The 7,232-nt window shown below is 39.8% G+C and overlaps 1 pseudogene; it reads right to left on the minus strand.

The window, feature by feature from the left end:
- Window positions 1-300: 300 nt before the first annotated feature.
- Window positions 301-1,145, minus strand: LOC118699676 (PWWP domain-containing DNA repair factor 3A-like; annotated as a pseudogene).
- Between the last annotated feature and the right edge of the window lie 6,087 nt (window positions 1,146-7,232).

Consider the following 7,232-nt stretch of genomic DNA (forward strand, 5'->3'; position numbering starts at 1 on the left):
TGGAGCAGCAGAAGCTCTGCACAGCACTGGGGGTCTCTGGCAGCCCCCCAGGAGAGCACTGATAGATGACGATCTGGTGGATCCTGAACACAGTGAGGCCACAGGAAGCAGCAAGGACTGAGAACCAGCCAGGGCTGGGAGCAGAGGATTTGGGAATACAGAGACTTTACAAAGAATGCTACATTTTATGTAAGTCACCACTGGTTATTTACACCTGGCCCCAGGACAGCCCCAGCCACTCCTCAGCTCTCCGCAGGCTCCAGCTCTGTCTTGAGTTTTTTGCTTCCCAGGACTTGTTCATCAAACAACTCTCTCTCTTTTGCTCACCAGTGGTCCTTTAATGTACTTCTTTTCTGCTTTATCATAATCGATGTTACCCACAGCAGCAATGACACGGATGATGGCATCAGGTAAAAGCACATCTGAAATGAATCTGATGCCATCCCCCAGGATCTGGTGCAGGTTCTTGGTGTCCATCTTCTTCAGCTACCCAACCAGCTACTGGACCAGGTCCAGCTGCTCCTCATCCTCCAAATAAGTCTCCACACAGGTCATGTACCGCTTGGAATTCAGGAATTCCTTCAGCCCGCAGGATTGTTTCCCAGTTTTCAAGATCGCCAGGAGATGCTCTTCAGCGCCTTTGGTCTTCACTATGAAGTCCACTAGCTTCTCTTTCTCCCTGTCCCTGGCAGCTCTGGTCCTGTCAGGGAGGAGGTTTTCCTCAGAGGTTTCTGGGGGGAGGTGTCTGAGGAAGACTGTCCAGCCCCTTCCTCCCCTGTGTTTGGGAATGCCATCTGCACCACACTCTGGTATCCCTCTTTCCTCACTGGGTAGCTGATATCAGCAGCAAAATACTCCAGGGAAGGACCTGGTGAAAGAATGACAGCCCACTTGGATCCAATAGCCAGGAAGGACTCCAGCTGCAGGCACCACTTGATTTCCCTGGAATAGTTCTCCTTGGCTTGTTCGATGAGCTCCTCACAGCCAAAGTGCTTCAGGCTCTTCAGAAACACTGAGAAACCTTTTTTCTTCTCATTTGTGGTGCCATCTATGAAGAGCACATGGGCCCTCCGGTGCTTCCTCTTCACTGCTTTCACCACTGCTGGCCAGTACAGATACCGCTGCCACTTGCACCACACCAACATCTCTTCCTCGAAGAATTTGTCTCAATGGGACAGAACGCTTGGGAAATTGTCCTCCTCTTCATCTGCCAGTTTTTTCCAATACTGTGATGAGGATCTCCTTTCATCTTGAGGTCTTCAGTTTGAATGACATCATTCTCATTCTCTTGCTCCTTGTCCAAAGACACCGCAGTTTTAGAAGCCTTTGAGGCAAATTTGTTATTCCAGAGTTTCTGTCTGACTGAAGATTTCTTCTCATTACATCTGCCAGCCAGGTTACCGGCTGCTGAAGGCTGGATCATTTTAAGAGTTGGTCTTTGGGTAGCACTGCATGTGGCATCTGTGCCCACATTCTCCACCGTTTGTAGCAGCGTGTGCCTACTGTGACAGATCGTATCCAGGGAGGCTACAACCTCACAGCAGAGGAAACAGATGAGACAAGTCTCTTAGTTGTTTACCACAAGAGCCCATTTTATTCCCCCCCACACCCCATGTCGGGGTGAGGGGGGAGCAGGAGGCGGAGGCCCAGGAGCCCAAGCAAAGCCCAGAGAGCTGAGAAAGCAGAGAGAGGACACAGATCCAGGCCCGGGATTTTATCAGGTGTCCCATGGGAGGAGTCTTAGGATCAGACTACAGCCTCCTCAGAATGGAAAGGCTCCACACACGGATAACACAGAAACTGATAACTATGTGAATTGGGCTTTCATGGCAAAGTTCTGGTAGTGGGAGGGACTGCAGGGGTGGCATCTGTGAGAAGCTGCTGGAAGTTTCCCCCATGTCTGATGGAGCCAATGCCCACCGACTTCAAGATGGGCCCACCACTGGCCAAGGCTGAGCCCTTCAGCAATGCTGGCAGCCCAACAGAGTTCAATAAGGGAAAAAAGCCTACTGAACAGCAGCAGCCAGAGAAAAGAGGAGTGAGAATATGTGGGAGACACATCTCTGACATCCAAGTCAGTGCAGAAGGAGGGCAGGAGGTGCTCAGGTACCAGGTGCAGCCACGGAGATAACAGGAATGCAGACATCCACCTGGAGCCCATGGACAACCCACACCAGACCAGGTGGATGCCCAAAGCAGGCTGTTTACCCCCATGGAAAGTCCACAATGGACTAGGCTCCTGGCAGTATTTATGACCCTCGAGGGCAGAGAAGGTGGAAGTGACAGAAACCTGAAGAGAAAGCTAAGAAGGTCCAGAAAAAAGGGATGGGTGGGGGCACATGCCTACATGTTTTAATATTTAGTTTTATTCATCATTACACCACTCTGATTTGATTGAGCATAAATTAAACTAATTTTCCCCAGATTTAGTCTATTGTGCCTGTGATCATAATTGATGAGTAATTTCTACTTGTCCTTATCTCATCCCATGAGCCCTTTCTTATATTTTCCCTCCCCTGTCCTGCTGAGGACGGTGAAATGATAGAGTGGCTTTGGTGGACACCCACAACACTAAGTCATCGTGTTAAAGAAACTGTAAGTTTCCACAGAATGTTGCAATTTCTGGTGTCATACCTCGTCGTCAGGCTTAATTTTTTCATTTTCAATCTACTATGCAATAGGCTTCTGATCCTTTAGTAAGACAAACTTTAAAGAAACCACGTATGTTTTTAAACTGACAAGAGGTATATCCCATACCATACAACACCATGCTCAGCAATAAGAGCTGGAGCTCAGAAAAAGGGTGGGGAGGGCATTTGAAGTAATGCCATTAGATTTTTCAGGTCACCTTTAGGCAGGATGGAGCCTGGCTGTCCTGGAGATGGCTGAACACCTGCCTGACCATGGGAAGTGGTGAACAAATTCTGCGTTTTGCTTTGCTTGCACATGCAGCTTTTGTTCTGCTTGTTGAGCTGCTATTGTCTCAACCACAAGTTTTCTCCCTTTTGCCCTTCCAAGACTCTTCTGTGCCCTGCTGGGAGGTTTGAGTGAGCAGCTCCATGAGGCTCAGCTGCCAGCTGGGGTAAAACCACCACAGATACTTGCAATATCTGGAAACATTAAAAAAGCTAAAAATATAACTACAAGATGACAGCAAAAAGTATTAATGCTGGACAGAATGGCATCATTAGGGAAGTGTACTACATAATTATTACTGTATAATTAGTGTTCATGGCCAATTTATGAGCATAAGAAGGTTTGATATTAAGTTGTCATGAGTCAGTTAGCAGTCATTAAAATAAAGCTATACAACCAATTTTTTCAGTTTGCACTCATTATACTAGCAGATCCTTTTATCATCGTGCTACACAGCAGCTTTAAAGAAGTCATTAGGCCCTCATTTACTTCAATGTTGGTCATAATCTTCAATATTCTAATGTATTTGGGTAATTTCAAGGTACAAGAGAGACATCTGCTTCCAAGAGGACTTTTCATCATTGAAACCTTCAAGAACATATATACATTTCAACCAGAAAAGGTAGGAGCAATTATATCACTTTATATTCCCTTTGTAGTACTTGTAATGTGTGCATTGTGTGTGTGGCTGATAATGATGACCGAGATTGAGAATTATAAAGGAATATAGCAATAATATATTTTGTGTTTTGACTATATAATAACATAGTTAAAACACAGAAATCACAGTTTTGCATTTACTTCAAGGCAATTAGAAATCATCTTCCATTTAATTTTAAATATCTTGCCTCCTTACTTAAATAAAAGTCTTATTATGTATTTGAAGTGCATACTTACATAAGCAAAAAGGCTTTTGTGGCAATAATCATCAATTTCATATCATTGAATTGGTTCAGAACTGTTCCACATTAGCATTTGATTACCATATCATTAATATGAAACTCAATAAACTACGCCATAAAAAAGTGCTCTCAGAATAGAATGCAAACTGGCTAAGAACCTAAAGATAGATCTAGATTCTAGCTGAGCTTCATTTGTTAGGATTTTTCTTCCTAGTTAAAATTTTGCTCTTTGCCAAGTTGCAACAATCTACATATTTTTTAAAGTATTTAATTGCATTTTCTATCAAAATTGATGTTTCAGAAATGAGAAAAAGCCAGTTTGATAAACAAAAAAACCTGTCCACTGTAAAATGAACTTCCTATAAAGGACTAACTGTCCATTCTTTTATTAAAGAACATAGTACACATATGTGTAGTTGATATAACTTAAAATTCAGAGTGCCTCTACTTTGATAAAAGTCTTAAATAGTACCAAACATGTAGAGCATACATGCAGAATTGCTTTAATTTTGAAAATACAGAAAGGGATGGAACACGTTTCTGTCTGTACTTTGCAGGTAGTTTCCTCCTATCTTGGATTTAAAAGTCACTCAAAATTTTTTTGTTGATATGTCCTCTGTTGAGGGGAAAACATCACCATTTTGAATAATACCTGTATAGGGCACAGAGTGACAGAGACTGATAAAAGGAGTCTTCATGGAGCTCATCATGGGCAAAGTCTGCAGCTCACACAGAATGCCACGTATTTCACATCTAGGTTGTTTTATGCTCATAAGGTGACATCTGTCCGAGACAATTCAAGTACACAAGAGCAAGAAAGAATTACTTTATTATATTTTGTACCTCACTTCAGCTGTGGTAATCTGACAAATTGCTTTAGCTATCAGAAAACCAAATCCCGATGTGCAAAGATCTACACATTGTTCGTTTGTTTTACATTACAGCGGCCTAAAATCCCTGCTCTTAGGGTGACACTTGTGCTGTTAAAGTCGTATACAGAAGGAAATACGGCTTAAAGTGTCTTTAATATTTAAAGATGTACTTCAGTGTGTCACAATATCCAAAATTATAAAAATATTTTGCAAATTATTAAACTTTACAGTACCTGTAAGAAAAGAAGGACATCCTGTCAAAGCCATTTCACTATGTTGTCTTAAAATAATGTTTTTTCCTGTTAAACTTGTTACTCTAAAACTCCCTGAGTGAATCTTCAGAAGAACAGCAACCAGTTGGTCTGACTAAGACCAATAATCCTATTTTGCAGAAAATTAGGATTTTTAGCAATAGCCTTAGGGTCAGATTAAGATTGATCTTAATATGCAAATTTCAGCTGTACACTGCAGAAAAACAAACTTTATTTCTTGCAGTTAAATTACCTAACTAAACATAGCACATTGTAGGGTTTTTTTTAAAAGAATTTTTTCTGTGGCTGTCTCTGTGCTTCATAACTAAGGAAAAGTGAAGGAAATCCAGTCCCTTGTGCAAATAAAGAGCCTCTTACTTTCAACCCAAAGGCAGAAATGTAATGTTTCATCAAATAAAAAGTCAGTACCCAGCTGTGCAATCTTTCTTCTTTATTGTAAAAGTCTGGGACGCATTAAAAATCAGATATTAAACTCAAAGGTCTTGACAATGTCAGTTTACTCTTCTTGCTAAAAATAACTTGAATTAGGCATATCACATTCATAAGCAGTATCTTCTTTGATGTCCCTTCCATTCATAAAATTATTTCAATTAAATTTGTACAGAATAAGAAACTTTGATAAACCTCTACAACTCTGCTGAAACACCCAAGTTATGTTAAAATTACATCACTGTAGGGGAAGAGAAACTTGTAATTGTTGTATAAGCTTTATCAGCTCATCTGTTACAAATTCCACCCTCACTATATTTTTCTCCTAATATTTGCTGGACTATTAAGTACATTTTATGTTGATCTATGCTGTTGTTTATTGCAAAAAATAAACTGTCTTTCACTACAAAGAGACTTACATTTTCCATCTACAGGAAAGAGGACAATAAGCAAACACAGACCTTAGTATGTCTACATTAAATCAAAGATCTTCATGATCAAAAACAACTGTTATCCTAAAGTTAATTTTTAATAAATGTGGGAGGTATGCTGCTTTGCAAAAATGTAAAATTTAAAAAATTCTAAAAGCCAGACTATTCTTGCTGAAGTCTTATTTACAAGGATAAATTCAGCCTCCTATTTCTTAGGTTTTTGAGCCCTTAGTTCAACATACCTGCTGTCAGTGTACGACACTAAAATCTGTCACACAGCAAATCCAAAACGTAAATTGTGCTCAATTCCAATGATGAGAAGGTGGACTACAAGGAATGCTATTTAATCCCTTTCACAGTGATAGAAATACGTATCTGGTACACCTACATAGATTAGACCATTTTAGGAACTGGCTAAATTGGTGTGTTGTGGAACCTGTCTTTTCCTTCCTACTACTCAATAATAAACATGCCAGTGAGATTTTGCATTAGAATATTCTTTAATGATGTTGCACTTTATTTAGCTTTATGAGATAAAAACTCACTTATTTTAATTTTCTTCTCTCCAAGTATGTTTGGACCATGTTTGAACGTGTCTTATCATCTTTTCATGCATGAGTGTTGTTATATCCAATTTTTGATTGATGTTTCCATATAAAGAACTATAAAGGCTTAAAGAAATACTTCCCAGGTATTTAAAGAAATAGTTCCTTCTGTATACATTTTAACAGCATTGTAGTCTTTGGAAAATTTTTAATTTAAAAAAAATCTTTAATTAACACTTGCAGAAGTGTTTTAAGATACACATTTAAGTGTCTCAGAGCTCATACTGAAGATTTTTTTTCTGTGTCTCAATCTATGCTGACCAAGTATTTTCTTCTACTAAAGCTGCTTGCTTTCAATTCGTAGAAGTTGATGAAAAGTCAATACGTGCTAGGCATTAACCATGGTATGCAAACTGAATGAGTTTGTAAGTCTTCCAGTTAGACACATTTCTGCATCTAAACAGCCATGTTCATGCAAAGGAAAATGGCATTTTACAAATTTATTAGATCTTTATAAACCTTTTCAAAAGGAATAAATTAAAAAGAGTAATACAATTTATTTACCTTTGTGTGCCGGGCTGACCTTGACTGGCAGGCAGGTATCCACCAAGCAGTTATGTAATTTCTCCTGCATCTACAGGAAAAGGGGAAAAAATAAGATGAAAATATTTGTCAGTCAAGATGAGAATAGGGAGAAACATACCAAATACCATGTTGGGCAAAGCAGACTCAGCATGGGGTAAATAATTCAATTCAGTGTCAGTTAATCACAAAATAGCATCAATAACTCACAGAAAGTAATGAAAATAGAACCAAAACCATCTTCCCTTAACTCCTTCTTCTCAGAATTTCTGCTTTTTGTGTC

Source organism: Molothrus ater, chromosome Z, assembly GCF_012460135.2.
Source record: "Molothrus ater isolate BHLD 08-10-18 breed brown headed cowbird chromosome Z, BPBGC_Mater_1.1, whole genome shotgun sequence".
Taxonomy (NCBI): domain Eukaryota; kingdom Metazoa; phylum Chordata; class Aves; order Passeriformes; family Icteridae; genus Molothrus; species Molothrus ater.